The 22020-nt window shown below is 39.1% G+C and overlaps 1 protein-coding gene and 1 long non-coding RNA gene across 3 annotated transcripts in view; one reads left to right on the top strand and one right to left on the bottom strand.

Moving 5' to 3' along the window:
* The window catches only part of GHR (growth hormone receptor), a 297195-nt gene that overhangs the window by 186406 nt on the left and 88769 nt on the right, over positions 1-22020 (bottom strand). The gene's annotated exons all lie outside the window — the stretch shown is intronic.
* Positions 1-22020, top strand: part of LOC120879429 — a 29846-nt gene that overhangs the window by 1133 nt on the left and 6693 nt on the right. Inside the window, exon 2 of the long non-coding RNA XR_005724790.1 lies at positions 11700-11748. This is a non-coding gene — a long non-coding RNA (uncharacterized LOC120879429). The remainder of the gene's footprint in view (positions 1-11699; positions 11749-22020) is intronic.

Raw genomic sequence — 22020 nt, 5'->3', positions numbered from 1 at the left:
AAAAAGTTTGTAGGTCATTGATATAGATTGTTTCTAATTTTTAAATATCATAAGTAATGGTATAATAAATATCTCCTGGCAGGGAGGGAACTTGGCCTATATTTCCATTTATTGCCAAGTGATTGATTCCCAGAAACAATCTTACTGTGTGAAAGTGGTAAAAATTTATAAAGGTTTTTGATAAATATTACTCAATGCTTTCAAACTATCTTAATTTAGACTCCAACCAGACCAACAGAACACTTCAATATCAATGTACAACTGTCAGAAAAAATTTTATTCTCCTCCCATCATTGGTAATTTGATGGGTAAAAATGATCTCTATTGTTTTAATATAGTTATTTGAAAATGTGTGAGGTTACTTCTTTGAAACATTTAATGTGAATTATCTATATATGTCCTCCCCTTTTCTTTGTTGGAGTTCCTACCTTTTTATTTCTGCTCTTTTATGCATTTTTAAAGGGACAGTTTGTTTCTTAGTTATTCTCTAGGAATGAAGGTGTAGCAAGAAGAGAAAATAGGAGAGTATTTCAGTTGGCTTGATTTTGCCAGACTGATATCAAACTAACCTTAGGCTTTTAATCCTTCACTTGATTTTGAACCAGCTGCATGATACAGTATAAGCTGTAAAAATAACTAGTGCCAGAAATGCAGCCAATATCCAAGTTTACACTTTGTACTTCCTCCTCTGTGCTAAATACTTCAATGCTAGGCTTACTTTAAAAAAAATTAAGACAGTAGTACTGGAACATGTGAAAGAGTAATTACACACCAAAGAAGGCAGATTGAGAAGCTCCAACATACACAGGATGAAATTTGAATTAAATTCCAACTGCAAAGAATAAGTCTTGGAAAAGGTTGTTATTGACAATTTTGTAAAAAAGAATAAAATGAGTTTTCAGGTTAAAAGCAAAAGTAATCATTGAGTAATATAAATAAAAAGTAAACCTACTCTAAGGCATTAGGATAAAGAAAAAAGATCTTAAAAAGTACTTTACATAGAGGCAGATTACCTAGTAAGAAACTCAAATGGACAAGTGGAAGACTTTCTCTCAGCAACAACAGATAACAGGACACAAATGAAAACCTTCAAAGTGGTAGAGAAATAACCATCTATTTAGAAATTGATACCCAGCTAAATGCTCCCTAAGTCTTTTGCATGGGTGGACAGCAGAGCCAGAGGCATATGAAAACTGAGTTTACAACCTAAAGATTTTAATTTAAATAATTACTAAAGGAGCTATTTTGCAAGAAGACAAAAAAATCTTAAATGCTGAAATTGTTGTATCTTAGAAAAAAGATTCTCTTCCAATTACTCCAGTTATTATCTGGTAGTTATTGAACTATTTCTCTTCTTCCCTTTAAATTTTTTGAATGAATTGCATTATGTTTTTACTACCAATTAATTTTTGTCTCTTTTGTCAAATGCACTCAAATTAGACTTTAATCCCCACCACTCCAATTAAATAGCTTTTGTCCTGGTCTCTAATGACTTCTATTAATACATTGCTAAATCTAGTAGCTATTTTTTAATTATCTTCATTTGAACGGTTAAAACAACATATGACACAGTGGCCTTCTCTTTGAAACACTACCTTAATCTGATCACTTTATCTGTGAGCTCTTTCGTGATAACATACATTCTCCACTGATTCTCCCACCCTGCTGGACACTTAATTATGGTCAGTGTTGCTGTGTCCTCTTCATTTTCTCAACCATGTAATACTGGAATACCCCTAGGACTTCTCCTCTCCTTTTTCTCCTATTTACACTTATTCCCTAGGTGACCTCAGTCAGTATTATGACACCAATATCATCTATGGTTATGTTCTCCGAATATATAATTTCAATTCACACCTCTTCTTGAACGACAAACTCATCTATCCAATGACTAATAATTCCCTTGGATGTTTGATAGGAACCTCAGACTTATAAATCTATAACTAAACTTCTGATTTTACCATCCTAACCTGCTCATTCTACAGTCTTGGTCATTTCCATTTAAATCACCTTTTTTTTTAAAAAAAAATTTATTTATTTTTAATTTTTAGTTTACAATTCTGTATTGGTTTTGGCATAGATTGACATGCCTTCATCCTTCCAGATTCTCAGGCCTTTCACTCATACCCCTGATTAATTCATGAGCTAATTCCGTTAGACATACTTTCAAATTATATCCAGAAAGTGATCACTGCTTACCATCCCCATCTTTATTTTCCTTATTCAAGATACTAATGTTTCTTATCTGGATTATTGTAATAATTTCTAAATTGGTCTACTTTCTGGTCTTGAATATCTTATGTCCAAAGACATAAACCACCCACCAAGATCTTAATCTTGATAGAACAAGAACATGTCAAATCTTTAAAACTCTGATGGTACCCATTTCACTCAGAGTAAATGCCAAAATTCTCACAGTGGTCTGAGCATCCTGTTTGATCCCCTCAACCCTCACCCCCAACTCTCATCCCCTATCTCTGCCACCATGGACCACCTTACTTTTTTTTGCTCATTCTGCTCCAACAACATTAGACTGTTTGATGTTTCTTAGCCCTCAGGCAGCATATGCCATCTTCTCTGCACAGGATACTTTTCTCCCAGACTTCCTTTAAGTATCCATTCAAATATCACTTCATCTGTGAGCTCTTTCCTAATAACCTACATCAATAATAACCCTTAAGCTCATTTTTTCCCCATAGCATTATACTATATAGTCGTTAACTTTTTTCTCTCTTCTCTTACTAGAATATCAACTACATGAGTTTAGGGACTTTATCTATCCTGTTCATTGCTGTATCTCCAAGTACCTATAACCATGGCAGGCCAGGAGAAAACATGCGGTACGGATTTACTAAATGAATAAGTAAATGAGGAGGAAGAGAAAGGCAAAACCGGATGGCTAATTCAACTCCATATTGCTTGTAAAAACAATATTAATCACAATTTTTATTGATCAAAAAAGATGAAAATACATTTTAGGCAATAAAAATATGGGAAATAGTTGACATTATCTCAAAGGATGACTAAAATGTACTAGATTCTCCTCTGTTAGAAAGATAGATGGTGCATGTGGAATGGGAACGCTAACGGTGCTTGATGTGGGGGTGAGCAGCTGACTGAGGGGTGCGTGGATGCATACCCGGACATGTGGTGAGTGCTGTCAGTGTGGTCCTTGCAGGTTCTGCTGTCTTAAGAATTAGCAGGGTGCTGCTTGGGGCCCTCCCTGGGGAAGACTGAGGGAGTCACAGCCCACCAGAAAGACTAGGAAGGGAGAGAGAAGCTGAGCCTGATCACGATTCTTTGAAAAGTGACAGTCTTCACAGAATTTAGAAAATCGGAAAAGGAGGTGGTTTAGGTTTTTGTTCTAGGAATGTTTTCATTCTCAATAGGCAGAAAATGAAGAATCCCTTTTCCTAGGTAATGCCTATATTTGAAATAAAATGAAAGGAAAACCTCTACATGTTTGACTTTTCTAAGAAACATTTCTAAAAATTATTTACATCAATACCCGTAAAGGCATGTTTACCAAAATACGTTTTAAGACTAAAAAATGAAACAAAAATGACATAGTAATACATCCCATTCAAGTAAGATTTAGACTCAAAATGTAAGGCTAGTTCATTTTCAGAAGGCTCAATATAATTTTCAGCATTAATAATTTAGAAGAGGCAGTCAAATGGTTATTTTAACATGCAGAAGAATGATGTTATAATTTATATTTATTTACAAATTCTCTTAAGAAACTAGAAATAGAGACAATTTTCTTAATCTGACAAAAATAGGTCACCTCCAAACCTATATCTAATAGCATTCTTCAAGTGAAACTTTTGAAGACTCTCACTATAATGAAGTACAAGTGAAATTTTTGAAGACTTTCACTATAACATAAAAATGCTTATTATAAAGAAATAGTATTTACATGGCATGGTATCTTGTAAGGATAGGAAAGTTCAGATCAGTGGGAAAAAAGAGCCTAGAAAGTCCAAAGCATACATGGGATTTTAGTGTATAACAGAAAAGACAATACAAACAATGGAGACAGAATGAGGCTTTTCAGTTAATGGTGTTGGACTAGATTTTCACATGGGAAAAAAGATTCATGTTTTACACCATACACATTCATTAACCCCATGTAAATTAAAAGCCTACTTATTTAATTTTTTTTTTTTTTTACTTTACAATTCTGTATTGGTTTTGGCATAGATTGACATGAATCCACCACAGGTGTACATGCGTTCCCAAACATGAACCCTCCTCCCACCCCCCTCCCCACAACATCTCTCTGGGTCATCCCCGCGCGTCAGCCCCAAGCGTGTCATATCCTGCATCAGACATAGACTGGCATTTCGATTCTTACATGATATTATACTTGTTTCAATGCCATTCTCCCAAATCATCACACCCTCTCCCTCTCCCTCTGAGTCCAAAAGTGCGCTATACACATCTGTGTCTTTTTTGCTGTCCTGCATACAGGGTCATTATTGCCATCTTCCTAAATTCCATATATATGTGTTAGTATACTGTATTGGTGTTTTTCTTTCTGGCTCACTTCACTCTGTATAATCGGCTCCAGTTTCATCCATCTCATCAGAACTGAGCCTACTTATTTAAAATAAAACTTTCATAAGTAACTTAAAGCACTTTAGAATATGGGAGGAGTTAATATAAAATATAACCCTGAAGGAGAAAATGATTTCTTAAGCAAGGCACAAAAAGCAGAACAACAAGGAAATTTAGCTACATCAAAAATTTAAAATTATCTGTGCTAAAAGATGTCATAAAAATTACAATGCAATCAACAGATGGGAGGCAAAATTTTCTATGTGTATAATAGACAAAGGGTTAGCCACATATATATGAATGCATATCATGAAAAATAAACATATTAAGATACACATACATTAGGATCACATGTATACACGTTTCTATAAATCATAATGAAAATAGATAAGAAAGGAATGGACGGAGAGTAGAAAAAGACACAGAGGAGGAAATCCAAATGGCCCTGCACAAATGATGTTCAATTTCATAAATAATGAGTCATGAAAATTAAAACAATAAGATTCATATGCAGTATCCATCAACTCTCAGATAATTAAATCTGAGAGTAATCAAGTGCTGGCAGGGACCTGGGAAGGGAGGGTTCTCACATATTGCTGATACTAGTATAAACTGGTTGTGCAATTGGTAGAGCAATTTGGTAATATCTCACAGACACAAAAATGTACATATTCAATGATGCGGCAAGCTTCCACCGATATGTACTCCAGACAAGCTCTATCACATATCCTGAGGGGATATTTATTTCAGTATCAATTATTTCATTAAAACAATGAAGTCAATTCAAATTCCAAACGGTGTGAGAATAGATAGTGATATTTTCAAAAGATGGAGTAATACACAGCAATTTAAAAAATGAACCCGGGTAATATAACCATGAAGATGAGTTCTGAAAACAAAATACTTGGTAGTTAAAGTAGCAATTGCCAGAGTAACACATTCCACACCCAAAGTAAAAAATACATACTTGAAAAACACATGCAAATAATTTGGTTCAGGTATATAATAATCATGTTCAATATTTGTAGTAAAATTTAAAAGTATAAAAACAGGATTGTGCAAATGCCAATACATGACAGCTGTATCCTCTGGAGTGGCAGAGAGTATGGCAAGACTGGAAAAGGTTAAAGTAGAGACTTCACATTTACCCATATAGTTTGCTTCTTTACAAACAATGGCTATGAAGCAGGCATGGGAAACAGGTTTACGTTTGATGTATTCATCTTAGTACATTAAGAAAATGACATAAAAAACAAAGTAGGTCAGGGTTGACACCCATACTCAGCCTTGAAGCAGTTAAAGATGGACTGCCACCCCTCTCTTTCCCATAATATGGAAGTAAAGTCTCCAAGCGGGGAACCAATCAGGAGGGAAGAGGGTAGAGCACACAGTTTAAAAGAATGACATAGTCCAAAGTCAATAAACTGATGAAACCCAAACAGGTCCAAGATGGCAGACAAGTCTACCTCCACTAGACACTGAGCCTCAGTGTACACTCATCATTAACACATCATCAAGTTAAGTGACATACCCACCAGCTCCAAGACAGTTCAGGAATCCAGATCAAAGACCAAAAAGTAGGCAGTGGCCTGAATCCTGGAATCTCTGCCCCTTTCCCAGGATAGTTGGAATAATCCATCCACTCATTACCCTATGAAATTACCCAGTCCTAAAACACTAACCAAGCCATCTTTTGAGCCACCCTCACCTTGGCTCAGATGGTAAAGAATCTGCCTGCAATGCAGGGGACCTGGGTTTGATCCCTGGGTTGGAAAGTTCCCTTGGAGAAGGGAATGGCTACCCACTCCAATATACTTGCCTGGAAAATTCCATGGACAGAGGAGCCAGGTGGGCTACAGTCCATGGGGTAACAAAGTGTCAGACACAACCGAATAATTAACACTTACTTTTCACCTTTGGAGAGGACCCACACTGTGGAGTGTGTTTCTCTCTAAATAAGTCCACTTCTTATCTATCAAAAAACCCAAACAGAAACAAAAACAAGCAAAAAAAAAAAAAAAGTAGTTTAGAGAGCCTCAAGTCTATATCCCTGGCCAGAGTCAAAGGTGACAAGCACATTAAGTACTATTGTACAGATGGAAAGCTAGAAACACGCCATATTGACTTTCCACGCGTGGAGCATCCATCCCTGTGACGACACTGAGATAGAAAGGCTGAAACGGTGATTCAGGTTGGTTCCAGTCACTGAACCCATGACAGTCACCCCCACATCCATTGCACTTACCCCTATGGCTTAACAGTTGACCCTCAGTCAACTGGAATGAGGAGGAAGGGGACTTACTCAATCCCAGTTTTTAGGTTGAGAAACACTGTCTTCACAGATTCCAGAGAAAAGCCACAGAGTGGACCTTACAAGAAGAAAAGCAAATCACATGTGATGCTGCTCAGGCCAGGTCCTGTCACAAGGCTTCCCAGGGGTCTGGTGCCAGCAGAGCCTGATGAAAGTGAAAAAAGCTGTATTCCTCACTAGCTGTCAAGAAGCATGCTAATTTGAGTGCTTCAGTACTCCACTGAAAAACTGTCTGATTTGGGGGCATAATCATTAATAAGGGGCTTTCCAGGTGGTGCTAGGGTAAAGAACTTGCCTGCCAGTGCAGGAGACATAAGAGACACGGCTTCGACTCTTTGGTCAGGCAGATCCCCTGGAGGAGGGCATGATACTCACTCCAGTACTCTTTCTTAGAGAATCCCATGGACAGAGGAGCCTGGCGGGCTACAGTCCATAGGGTCACAAAGAGCTGGACACGACTGGAGCGACTTAGCATGCAGCATGCATGCATGTATACAATGATTAATAAACGGTTCTCAATCTCTCTCCCTGAAGTCACACAAACAGGACAAGACCTCAGTAAGCTGGATAGGGGGATTCTGTTTAGTCTCCCCGAATTGCAGCTAATGGCTCTGAAAGGGCTGGTTCATTTTAATCAAGTGGACTATTGGAAAACCTGCCAGCAAATACCCACTAAAACAAGAATCAAAATATTTCACATACTACTATGTGATACAGTTGGTTGAGAAACATCAAAATAATAATACAGTAACCATAAAAGGGCAGTACAGGCAGAACATCCCGTTCAGAACATCCAGGATGAATGGCATACATCTGTGGTCATCTCAGTTCCTAAGTACAGAGGCACCAGGATACCACACTCGCTGCCTCAAATGACTGGAGAGAATATTCTGAGAAAGTCGATCATTAGTTTCCTCGATTTTACTTTTAAGAAACAGTGAGCTTCCTTGGTGGCTCAGTCGGTAAGGAACCCACTGCAATGCAGAACCTGGGTTTGATCCCTGGGCTGGGAAGATCCCCTGGAGAAGGATATGACTACCTACTCCAGTAGTCTTGCCTGGAGAATCTCAGGCACAGAGGAGCCTATCAGGCCACACAGTCCATGGGGTTGTATGAGTCAGACACAAATTAGCAACTAAACCACCACCATAATTATTCCAAATAGGCTTCTATGTATATTTCAATGTATGTAGAAACGTGTCCCTTGTAATATTGTATCTGCATGTCCTACAATAGCACCAGGCTTCACAAGTATGTTTCCACAGAGTTCGCCAGAGCAGCTTCAACTGCAGCTCTAGAAACTATTTCGCTGTTCTTATTGAAAGAGATGAAAAACTAAGAGAAAAAACCTTAGTTTGTGCCAACGATCTACTTCTGAACGTGACACAGCTTGTGCAAAGCTGACAAATCTTGCACACTAAAAGATTTGGCTCTAGCAGTCATTTCCACAGCACCTACTAAGTTGCAGCCACATCTAGAAAACTTTTAAAGTCCTGTGACTTTATTTCCAATTGCTTTTTTCCCTTGAAAAGGTAAAGGCATTTTTATGCTTTGAGTTCTTACAAGGTTTCCACTTTTCTCCCATATGTAACTATTTTATAACAAACAAATGTAAATTATTTCACAGATCCTTCTAATGAACAGTATTTCACTTTTAAGACAAAGAGTTCTTCAACTGTTAGCAAGATTGGTTTCAGAATACTATAAAGCACTGAAATAGATGCATACATTATGTCAACAAAATGTATAGTAAAAAAAACAAGTATAATGAAAAGTATTCTGAATGATGGAAGTATATAAAATAAATAAGATCCCTTTATAATCTGGTTAATGCATAGTAATTTAATCAATAAATTAGAATCTGTAATATCAGATACGTGTTTCTATATATCAGTCCTAACAAGCTGGAATCAAGATTGCTGGGAGAAATATCAATAACCTCAGATATGCAGATGACACCACCCTTACGGCAGAAAGCAAAGAACTAAAGAGCCTCTTGATGAAAGTGAAAGAGAGTGAAAAAGTTGACTTAAAGCTCAACATCCAGAAAATGAAGATCATGGCATCCAGTCCCACCACTTCATGGCAAATAGATGGGGAAACAGTGAAAACAGTGGCAGACTATTTTTTGGGGCTTCAAAATCACTGCAGATGGTGACTGCTGCCATGAAATTAAGATGCTTATTCCTTGGAAGGAAAGTTATGACCAACCTAGACAGCATATTAAAAAGCAGAGACATTACTTTGCCAACAAAGGTCTGTTTTGTCAAAGCTATCGTTTTTCCAGCAGTCATATATGGATGTGAGAGTTGGACTATAAAGAGAGCTAAAGTTTTGATGCTTTTGAAGTGTGGTGTTGGAGAAGACTCTTGAGAGTCCCTTGGACTGCAAGGAGATCCAACCAGTCAATTCTAAAGGAAATCAGTCCTGAATATTCAATGGAAGGAGATTTAAAAAGATCCTGATGCTGGGAAAGATTGAAGGTGGGAGGAGTAGGGGACGACAAAGAATGAGATGGTTGGATGGCATCACCGACTCAATGGACATGAGTTTGGGTGAACTCTAGGAGTTAGTGATGGACAGGGAGGCCTGGCTTTCTACACTCCATGGGGTCGCAGAGAGTCAGACATGACTGAGCGACTGAACTGAACTGAACAGTGCTTCTAAACTGATTGATGCCAGTTTTGAAACAACTATTGATACTTAGGTCAAATTTTATTCCACATCTATGATGCTGGTGTATTTTCAAGTTTGTCTCCTTTGCTAAATTCGGCTTGTTTTCTGAAGTCTACATGTTTTAGGTATTCTGGAAGTTCCTACTTTAAAGCTAAGAGGAAGAGTAGGCAATAGATAAAAATCCCCTAGTCGCCACTGACTTCCATCCATGGCTCACTTTGCCCTTTTAACTATACTGGCACTATGAATGCTTTTGTAAAACAGCATGGACTTCTTCTTTCATAACAATCATTTCAGAGTTAAGTGCTCCCATTCATTCCTGAATGTCTGTCTAAGTCTTCCTTAAAAGGCTCACAGCTTGTCAGTTATTTCTAAAGCTGGAGAGCTACATGACAATTTCTCTTCTTCCATCAGAATTTTAATGTGTGGTGCAGGTTGTAGCCAGTGTTCAAGAGAGAAAAAATTCAAATTCTCTCTTTAGTGCTAATTCTACATTTAATTTATTTCAGGTGAAGAAGTCAGGGCTGGCATAATAAACTCAGAAAAGATGAAGGGTCATTTAATTCGTTCATTTTTATTTCTGGTCCTGAGAATGGATTTTGTCTCCATATTTAGTGAATAATGTAAGATTTAAAAATCATAGATCCAAAAGAAGTTCCAGATCTTGTATTTTAGGGAAGGAATGGATGACAAGTAGATTATTTATAAATGTGAAATTTGCTGAAGCCTCAACCAAGCAGGAACTAATCAACCCACCCAAGGGCTAAGCTGTGTCTGACACAGCATCTGTCAGAACATCCACTTTAATGCAGACTGTCAAACTCAAAACCGGCCAGACAGATTCACCTCCCAGACTCAGACTTCTGCACAGTGGTAGAACAGCAAACCGGAAATGGGCCAAAGCTGCCGTTACTGTTGGTCAAAGCACACAGCACTACAATCTTTGATGCTGCAGAGAATAATGAGATGGCAAGGACTTTAACCAAGGAGATTAGTATGGATGTATATGTTTGAATACATGCCTTACAGTATACATTGCTAACTGATCTATTACATCATCAGGTATTGCTCCTACTTCCATATTTAGACCACCCATTCACCTACTGCAATAAATCTCCATTGGACATTCCACTTAATTTGTGTTCTAGACAGACTACTCCTTTGGAAGACACTAATTTGTGAAAGGGTTTTGTTGTGATCATCACCAACAGTGTATCTGCCTCTTTGCTCATTTTAAAGACTATTAACCACCACACATTCCTCATTGGTCCCCCCGTTTTCTGACTTTTGTCTCTGATCCTTCTTGCACTTTGTTGCCAGGAAGCAGAAGTCCATTTCTGAACATAACATTTCCTTGTTTAGTATTCTTTAATGACTTCCCATGCTTAGGCTCTAACTCCTTAGCTGGCAATCAGTGTTCAATCCAAACTGGTCATATTCTGTTTTTCAAGCTACACTCAATGTCGTTCAATTTGTTAACGTGGATATACTCCAACTTTTAACCGATATGTTCTATATTATCTGGAGTACCCTCTGTTTTCCTTTCTCTACATGTTTTGGCTTTTTTCGTCTTGTAATACAACCCACCAAATTTTCCTGTCTCTTCCTTCAGAAAGTTTTCCTCAGTCATTGAATCAGGCAGGAGCTTTCTGAGCTCTGAAGCTGCATGCTTTCTTTGTCAAACTCTTGCTTAGTTTATAGAGCTTCCCTGGTGGCTCAGAGGTTAAAGCGTCTGCAATGTGGGAGACCTGGGTTCGATCCCTGGGTCAGAAAGATCCCCTGGAGAAGGAAATGGCAACCCACTCCAGTGTTCTTGCCTGGAGATTTATCACAGCCTGTCCGACAACGAGCTGGATTGTGGTCTTTATCAAAGTAGAAGTTCCCTTAGGGAGATAGAGGCTTATTATATTTGGTGTTCAGCTGACACTGTTTAATATTGGAAAGGGTGCCTGACAAATGTGATCATCTGCTTTACAAAAGTAAATAAATTTTAAAATCCACAGCTTTTCAGCTCTGCCTTCTCATTCCCCAGCGCCCAAAGGGAAAGAGATCTAAGACTTCAAAAGCAAGACCTCATCTATGCCTCCTCTATTATCTTGCATAATGTCTGGAAAATTATAGGCCCTAATAAAATGGTCTTTTTCTCCTCCAGTAAATGAGCCTTGGCTGAACAGAAGCATAGACAACCACTTCAGCACAAGGTGCATGATCTTTGGGGTTTGAGACTCTTTCTTCTAAGGGGAGAAAGAACCTTAGGAGTGAGAAAAGTTGCCCAAACAGTAACAATGGCAACCCATGCAGGCAGCACTCAATAGTGATGATTAGACACTATGCTCTTTTTCAGGATGAGCTAGGCGTAATTGAGGTGGGGGTGGGGGCAGTGCAGAGAGACGATTTTTGACTTAACATTTCAAGATCAGAGAAAAACGTTTTTACCTTTACAGTGTTCTGTTGATTGCCAGAGCTAATACAGTTGCCAGAGCAGGGGGAAAGAAGTGCTAAGATGATGGAAGGATCAATCTATTGAAATGGAATTTATCTATACTAACACTGTCACCCTCAAGCTTTGAGTTGAAGATGCCTTTAATCGATATTTCAACAGACTGCTGAAAAACAGAATATATCTGTGCCATATCTTCTGTTAAGTACTAATATACATAAATTTCTTACATAATGGATGAGAAAATTTTATTTTTTAATATATAAATGATCTTTTCTTGTGTTGAAAGCAATTTGGCAGTCAACCTGCATCACCCTTTACACACAAAGTGGCTCAACCAATTACTGGCCTTTTCTTACAAATCTGGTGAGCTGGGTCTCCTTAATGGCATAATGCTTGGGATGTTTTCCCTTGTGCAACACAAATTTATGGGACAATGAAGTGTCTATTTTGGCAACTGACTTTGTACAAAGGTCCTATCCATGTCCCCCCTTCAAAAACTCTTGTAAGTGTGTAACACCCCAAAAGTCAACCTGAGCAAAAAACATAACAAAAAGATTCTTTAGTCTTTCCTTTGGGCTAAATTCTTTAATTTGGGGAATGCAAATAAGTCTTTCAAGATCATTTTTAAACAGCTGAGAGAACCCATGAACATGTCAAAACCTGGTCACCCCAAACTATTTCCCCAAATTGTCTGTTTGCTTCAATTTTGATTCAGTTAAGAACTAGAGAAATACATTTTATGTAATTAGAACTCTCAACCCTAATAAAATCTTCTCTTTTAAAAAAGAGAAGTCAGTTTTTGCCCCCCTCCTCCTTTAGGTTTTCTCAGCAGAGAAAAATCAACTTAAAACACAATCAGCCTAAGTATTATGAAAAATGTATGCCTGAGGTAGGGCTTCCCAGGCGGCACTAGTGGTAAAGGACCTGCCTGTCAGTGCTGGAGACGAAAGAGACGTGGGTTTGATCCCTGGGTCAGGAAGACTCCCTCCCCACCAGGCCCCGCTCCTACCCTCTTACCGGAAAAGGAAATGGCAACACACTTCAGTACTTTTGCCTGGAGAATCCCATAGACAAAGGAGCCTGGTGGGCTATAGTTCATAGGGTTGCATAGGTCAGACAAGACTGAAGTGACTTAACACACACCCACACACATACACACACACCCACACACCCACGGGGACCCCCCCCCCCACACCCACACCCCTGAAATATCTTCAGTGATCTGATTTTTAACTAGATAGACTCTTTGGTAGATGAAAATCATTACCAAGAGAAACTAAAGTTTTTAAGATGTGTTGAAAAAGTTTCAGAGAAGGCCTACAGCATACAGAGCTTCATAAACCTGAAATGACATTCTAAATTATACCTGGAAGTCAGTGATAACCAGAAGGCCTAGAATAAGAACTATGGATGAAATCTTGAAACATATTGGTCTCAGCAACGGCATCTTTACAGTAGAGATCAAAGGAGCCTGTATTAGAGCTGCACCCTTTCATCTGAAGAGCATGGATATACACCATCCTAATGTCTATTGCTTCTCCTAGGTAGGTTGGGGTTGGTGCCAAGGCAAAGGCACCGGAAGATCAGTGGACAAGAGGTTTTCCTCAGGCAAAGAGCATAATAGGATTCAACCACTGCCCTCAGCCTCTGGCCATTCTTGTATTCAATTAGTCATTCAATGTGCATGTTTGAGCACCTATCATGCATCATACACTTTCCGGGACACTCTAAATCAGCACTAAAGCTTTCCTATTTCATGAAACTGAGAATCCTACTGGAAGAAAATTTACAATAGCCAGTAAGCAAGTGAAAAATGGTTAGACAGCATCACCGACTCCATGGACATGAATCTGAGCAAACTCCGGGAGATAGTGAAGGACAGGGAAGCCTGGGGTGCTGCAGTCCATGGAGTCACAAAGAGCTGGACATGACTTCGTGACTGAACAACAATGAGTGGAAAACTATCAGATGGCTAAATGCTATAAAGCAAGCATAATAGGATGACATGATAGAAAGTAAATGGAAACATGGGTAGGGATGGTTGGTTACTGGGGTCACAAAAGACCTTTCAGTTGAGTTGAGACCAGAATGACAAGAGGAGCCAGCAATGCCAAAATCTGAGGATGAAACACACCAGGCAAGAGGACAGTTAGCTTGGTGAGTTAGGGAACATGAGAAAAAGTCAGTGTGGCTGGAGTGTAAAGAGCTGTTTGTCCTCCAGCCAACTGCCTATGAATGTACATACTTCGGTTTCTGCCATAACATTCTTCAAACTTAGGGTGAAACAAGGAAAGCTAGAGGCAAAAATGTACCCATGTTTGTATAAAGCATAAAGAGATCTTGGGGGTCTTATGCATATAATAATGATCTTGATGGCAAGTTTGTTGTCCAGTAGTGAGAGACTGGACCCGTTTCTCAAGGCTGAAGGCAGAGAGTGCAAAAAGCTGGTGGGGTTAAGGAGAGCCCCATGCGGCTGTGAGAGGAAGCACAACTAACCGCTTATCCTCAGGGGGCCTCTGACCATAACGGGAACACCGGAAATCTTTCCTTGATTCTTCAGGAGATTTGCACAAGGTCACAAGGTATCTTGTGGCACAGCAATCTCTCTCAAGCTTTTAACTCTCACCTGATTATTATATTCTGCCTTGAGTAATAGTTATTTCAGGACTTGTCTTGCTACCATTAGCCTACAGGACATTTCTTGACAGAGACTGTTTCTTACCAATCTTTCTCTTTTCAGTACCTAATACAGTGCCTGGCACATAACAGATGCTCAGTAAATGATAAATTTCCTGGGTCTGCTTTTACTTTATTAGCCGAATATTCCAATTATAGGAAAAGCAATGGTACCCACATAATATACTTGCTTTGGTGTATAAGTAATAAATCCTTAAGAACGTCTGTGTCATTGACCAAAGGACAGATTCCCGGCAACTCTTGGCATAAAACAGATGATGATGCTTGTTGAACGCACGCATGCATGTCTAAACGGACAAATCTATGAACAAATGCCAGTAAGAACAATTGTAGTCACAGTGATTTAATTCATTCAGCAATGAGTTTCCACCATATGCTCAACATTAAAGCTAAGTGTCACAGAGACAATGAGTAAGAGAGACATGGGCTCTGCCATAATGGAGCTGTGGGTCTAGTGGGGAAGCACAGCTGAAGTCATTACACATGTATGTAATTAGGCTGCAAATGCTTTGAAGAAATGCATGAGCTATTTTGATGATCACAGAAGGCTTCTTTGAAGTCCACTTGAAAGACAAGGTCTACTTTATTCAAAATGTAGACAAGGGGGTCAGTGACAGCAAATAATCATGAAGTCTTTAGGAACCACGTAGACATGGAGCAAGTGGTCAAGAAAGATGAGAACCGATGGTAGCTGCGACTGCCTCTTGGTAACTAGGTGGGGATGGATTCCTGAGAGACTAAGTGGAATCTTCCTCTTCGGCCATCTTTAACATTAGACTAGAGCTTTCCATGTGTGTCCCAATTGTGTGTGGTCTTGTTTAAACACAAGAGGATACAACCTTTTAGAGCGACCTAAAATTGTCTTCTGCAGGCATTCTTGACCAGCCCATGATTCTTTTACTAGACACGTTAAACGGAGCAGCTTTGCTGTTTTTCTGACGTATACCAGGCAAAAATTGACATTTATTTTATGAGCTGAAGAAACAATGCATTGCCCTCATTCTCCCATCATTCAGGAAAAACAGCTAAGTGAAATTTTGGTCAAACTTTCCAAAGAGCTTTGGGCTGAGGACAAGCATGGAAAAATTCAAGCCCAAACGAGAAATTTCCAGAATCTTAGAAGCAAGTGAAAACAGGGGGTTATAACAGTTCAGCACTTGCTGCCAGGAACAAAGTATATACGATATTATTTATTGCTGAAAGCCCTTCAGAGAGGCAGCATCTGGTTTCAGTGAGGTCTTGCTTTCATTCCCTCCAGCAGCTGGACTGAATACTACAGCACAAGGAGACCAACCAATCTGCCAAGGTGACACAGTGAGTTAGTGACTCTCCAGATTAGACCACAAGAGCCTCTGGCTCCTCAAATGCCAAGAATAAGCCACATGACCCATGCAGAGTTTAGCACTTTCTATCAACTCTTAAGTGGATTCTCCAGTTTCAATTTTTGATTTGTGTTTTTATATTTTCAGAGTCCCAAAGAATCATTCTCTCTCTCACTTTTCTCTAGTGGGAAGATCAGATATCACCCTGGATCCCTGTAAATGCCAACAGTCTCTGTCCCCTCCACTGGGATGTGTTCATGTAGGCTGCGTGTGCTAATGGCAGGAAGAGGCAGAAACGGTCCTGTGGTGTCCCACTCACACTGGGAAGGGGGCAATGGGGACCTGAGAAGCTGGGCACTCTGCGGTGGTCACTCCACATGTACTTCTGAGGCCAGGGAAAAGCTGATGAGGACGAGATTGCTCTGCCAGGAGAAAGTGCCCCAAGCTTTTACTTCCCTGTGAGCCGTTTTTCCTACCCGTGTTATTGCTCACAGAGCCCTGGCTCCAGCAAACACATCCCTTCATTTCTTTCGCATATGTCTTCCATACCGACAGTGGAAAAGGAGGCTCTTGTTTCCTGAGCATATGTTTTCCCTGCATCCCAAGAAGTCTGTTATTTGAGTTGCAAAGGGAACAAACACCACCACACACACTCACAAAATTTGTCTAATAAAAAATTTTAGCATTCATCCAATGCCAAATTATCTACCAATCACTCTCTCCCCTTTATATATGTGTGTTCACACATATGCTATTATTATAATGCTAGTAATAAAAATAATTATCAAGATATTCATATAAAACTATTAATACTATTCATTATTAATATACTGGAATCAAGAGACCAATTTTAGGGAAAGAAGCAGAAGGAAGAGCAGTGCAGGGAGAGTATCACAGTCATTGCCTTTAATATCTAAACTTACAGCTGGTGGGTAATCTGAGAACACCAGAAAACAGAACACTGAGCCAGTTCATTGTGTCAATAGACTTGGCATATTCTAAATTGTTCAGAAGAATATCAGGAAAGGAACAAGACCTCATTTGGTCCTTAGACTCTGCAATGGCAAAAGAGCACAGCATCAAGAGAAATTATGCAAGTGTTTGGATTACATGATCATGCCCAGAAGACATGCCATTTTAATAACGTAAAACATACATCTACCCAGAATGGCAGTAACCTAACCTTCACTATAAGTTGGAACGAACAAGACACCACTAAGAAACATCTGACAATCTCAATACAACAGGATTTGGAAAATCAACTCAAAACTTACTACAGATGTCAAACACAATAGAAATAAAGAGCATTTCACTTTGTTTCCTTTATATCACATTTTTTTCTTTTAATTGGAATAGACAACATAGGTCCTGACCATAAAGAAGTGATGACATATCCCCCTTTGACTTAATATTATTCCAAGGGACAGTTATGCTAATTTAGATACTGTATTCATTCATTCAGTGTTATTGAGTGCCTACAGGCCCAAAGATGTAGTCACACATTCCTGATCTAGAAATTCTAATTCGCTAGTTTGATCTTATTTCAAAGTTAAATTATTGTTTTGATAAATCTCACTTCAAGTTTTTAAAAGAAAATCTTCAGAGGAAAATTCTTGTTATTACTGTCTTTTCAAAATTTATTTTCTCAACCCCCATTTAATATCAGTCCATTGATATTAAACTAACAGTTACTGTCTTCTTAGAGGAAAGAGATGGGACATAACAAAGCATTGTTTTTTTTTGCTTTGAGAAGATAAATTTCTAAATAATAAATGTCTAATGAATTAACCAGTAGGTTTGGTTGCTACATGCCAAACCAAGGGCTGTCACAACAGCCAGGCCAACTGAAGAAGATGCCTCCAAGTATTAAACTTAATCCTGACTCAGCCATAAAAGCTAAGCTAACATCTTTAGCAAGCACCAGTAAATAATTACACATTTTGGCAAATAAGTTCAAACAATCAGGCTTCAAAGTTTGCCCCAATTGCCTGTCCAAAAAATTCTTTGTACCAATAGGGATCAATTCGACCACAGGGGACACCAGGCAGCTGGGCAGGACATAAATCACACAGGCCCAAACCTCTGCTTCAAAAGCGCCAATCTTTTGCTGATGTACACCAAAGTTCGTCCAAATCGTATGAGCATACCTGTGTTTCTCTTCTTGTGAAAAACATTTTATATTTGAGATCCTTCCCCTGTTTCTCTAGCATTTTCTCCCTTCTCCTCTTCCCCACCCCTTACTGTCTTGTCCCCTTTCCTCTCATTGTTTCTCCCCTACTTTCCCTACAGGGTGAGATACTGTTCTAAGCTCTTTGTATATATTACCTAATTTCACAACCCCGATGAAGAAACGCTGCAATCATCATATGTACCAGAAGGTTACACAGCTTGGAAGCAGCCAAACCAAGATCAGGTTCCTGAAACCCAAGGTTACATAGCTTGGGAGCAGCCAAACCAAGATCCCAGTTAGCCCTCCTGAGCCAACCACTGTGTCATGCTGCATCCAAGTGGTTTTTGGCTTATGTGTTTATGGTAAAGGTGAACCGTTTTTAGGCTTTAGGGTGCAGAGTACTAGTGATCCGGTTAACAAACTCTCACTTTAAAGGTGGCAATGAAAGTGGTAGTTAATGGTGCAGTTTAATAAATTTTATATGTTGGCTGTACCAACTTTAGGTCTTTTGCCTCTCCCATACAGGGAGCACATTGACAAAAGTCAAAAACAAATACCAGTTAGAGGTTACGTTCACTCAAATGAATAATCAAAAAGTAAATAAAAATCTACTCTATAACATTACAGTTATTCTCTGTATCCACTCCAAAAGTAGGCCAAATAAAGTCTTTGTTTCCAGTGACAATCATTATTGTTATTCACTTCATGGGTCAAGAAGAGCTTTCAATGAGCATAGCTCTTAGACTTGATGGAGAGAAAACGAAAATATGTACTACTACAAGATCAACCTGCCCAATGAACTAATTTCTAGACTGTGATAAAAAGAAATGGAAGGATTGCTACCGCTCTCCTTCAACAACCATTTTCCAACTCAGCTCTGCTTACCGGTGGTGAAGCCTGGACCACCCACTAAATTTTCTACAGCTAAACAAACAGCTACAGTCCAGAGAAGCACAAATTTCTTGGCTTACTGTTTTTATATCCACCCAGTGTTAAGTCAAGACTGTGTTCCAGAAGGTCATAGACTAAATCCAACAACATGCAACTGGGATCTTAATTAAGCCTTACTGCCAAATGAAGGAAATCATTAAGTTAGTCCTCAGGCTATGTCTACCATCTCTCTTCCTTCCTGTGAACAACTAACTCCCGAGTAAACAGAAGCCAAAGCTATGGAGATGACACAGAGCACAGTAAGATTGATCTCATGGACCAAGAAAAATGCAACAGCTTATAAAGTGGGCTTCATTAGTAAACTGAAAGTTTGAACAGGAAGACAGTATACTGGAAGATAAGGAAGGAAAAATATGATAACAGTTGCAAACAGTAGCTGTCTGCCATGAAAGAGACACTAGCCTATGCCAAAGTAAACTACAAGGAAAGGAAAACTGTTTTTACCAGTAAGGCAAAACTGCTTTCTGGATTTGCAATCATTTCCCTGTAGAGTCATTCTTTGGTTTTCTGGAAGGGACCAGGTTCAAGGTCTCTCTGGAAGTCTGATGAGATCTGGGAAAAAGCAGCAGCTAGTATGTATTTAGCAAACGTATTAAGGGCCTACTAATGTGTAAGATACTGCATCTTGGGTAAACCTGCACCATGCTTTATGACTCTGTAGCAGAAGTACTCTCTGCAACTTCAGTTGTGCTCTTGATAAAAGGTAACTGCCCTCTTCTGGCCACCTTTAATGAGATAGCTGGCTTTGTGACTTAGTTGGCCCATCACGCCCCCAACGTTCTTTCTCCTCCAAGATGTCACAAATTCCCAGTGAAATGGAGTGTCTTACTGGTCCCTAAAGATCCAGTCTTCTTTTACATGTTGGAAACATAAGAAAGTTTACAAAGCTCCTTTATCAAATGGAACTGGGATGATACTATTTTGGGGACCCCATGGACCCTCCCACAATCTTTTCCTTCCATCTTCCCGTCTCTTTCTATAATAATCACTGATCTTTACCAATGTCCCTGCCATGACAGAGTTCCAGGGGCATGCCTGGGCATTGCCTCACCAGAGGTCCCAGGTTCATCACTGCCCTATCCTCCATCTTACTGAGGCCATGCCCCAACTTTGACCTCTATTTCTTAAATCCTGAACCTTGTTCTATGGCTTCTTCACTAAAGTTGGTTTCAGATTATCTGTCTATCTCTGGATTTTTTTTTTCTTGCATCTAGAATCATTTATGTCCATGATCATGAATAGCTTGCAGTTTACATAAACCCAGATAATAATTTTGGGGGAATCACAATTTCTAAAAGGAGGGAAGAAAGGCCTGGTTATCAGAGAAGCAAGGCTAAAGATTTCTCCAAGAAATTTAGCATGAATTTATCTTCTGAGTATGAAATCTCTGGGTCTGCCTACCCAAAGATGTGACCTTGCTCATGGAAGATTTGCAGAACAAATCTTGTTTGAGGACCTGCACCCAGAGGCCACTTGTAAGCAGCCAGATTTCTGCGTGTGGAATCCAGAACATAGATGTAAGGTGCATCTTTTGACTTAAGCAATTATTTTACTATATTTAGTCACAGTTCTGGTCAAGAACTTGCCCAAATTTGACTAGGAAAAATAACAAAGTAAATTTTATTTTGATTTTCCTGTAATTAAACATTTTTTTTTCAAGAACCTGTAGGATAGTAAAGAACTTTTATATCAACCTCATTCATGTCTACAGCCAACTCATGCTTAATTACTAGAAAAGGGAACAGGAGAAAGGAGGAAGGTAAGATACATAAGCTAAAGTCACAGATAATCCACAAACCTCTTTAATCAAGTTTTAGCCTCATCCTGCTAAGCCTTTTTTCAGAGCTGCTAAGAAAGAACCAATGTGACATACTTAAGCTTTATCTCATCCATTTCCTCTCCCTGGCCCCTAGTTGGGCTGCTAATAAGTTATGAAGTTGCCAAAGATAGCTGGCCTCCACATGGAAGGGAGAGGACTAGAGGCTGAATAATCCACAAAGTCACATGGAGACTGCACAAATGACTTTTTACTGTGTATTTCTCATCCCAGCCTTGGGATGAGATGATTAAAGAGGCTGAGTAGGGTGTTTTCCTCTCATATAAACTATACAGTTGAAATCTCACCAAGAGGTAAGTTTGGGGTGGTGGTGGTGGTGAAAATATTAGGTCTCTGGTAACCATTTGATTATGGAAATTTGGCCACATTAGTCTACTGAGATGCAGAAATGTGGAGGAGCTTATCAGTGATACCCAACCTGTTAGTGGCAGACTGGAAGACTATGCTTACAGAAGGGTACTGCTTTCATCATAAACTTCATGAAGGATCTAATTCAACTTTATTTCCTTGATCATTAAATTTTTTCTTCTCCCAGAGCCACGAGTTCAGGACACCAAAGTAAGAACCTTAAGGTGTTCAAAAATTTTTATTTTGGCGGGAGAGGGGTGTTAAAACACCACAAGTTGAGAAGTAGATCAGAGCTGGTAGAAGGAACCTAAGACAGAATTGAGAAAGAAGATGTGTCACAACTAAAATATCCAAGTCAAAAACTGTTATGGGGTGTCTACTTGTGCCATTACTTTTATTAATTCACAGTCTATACAGCTAGTTTTCAATGAGCAACCTGCTAGTCAAGTGCAGGACTCTAAAGGATTTGAATATATAGTTAAGCTTTACTACAGAGAAAATGCAGAAATGAATATTGATAGATCATTCATTCAAATATATATCACTATTCACTGCTGCATTTTCTCTACCTTAGCTGTCTCCTGACACCTTAGAAATCTGTATGCAGATCAAGAAGTAACAGTTAGAATCAGACATGAAACAATGGACTGGTTCAAAATTGGGAAAGGAGTACATCAAGGCTGTATATTGTCACCTTGCTTATTT

This window comes from Oryx dammah, unplaced genomic scaffold (assembly GCF_014754425.2).
Source record: "Oryx dammah isolate SB20612 unplaced genomic scaffold, SCBI_Odam_1.1 HiC_scaffold_20, whole genome shotgun sequence".
In the NCBI taxonomy this organism is placed as follows: Eukaryota; Metazoa; Chordata; class Mammalia; order Artiodactyla; family Bovidae; genus Oryx; species Oryx dammah.
This window is presented reverse-complemented; position numbering and strand designations above follow the sequence as displayed.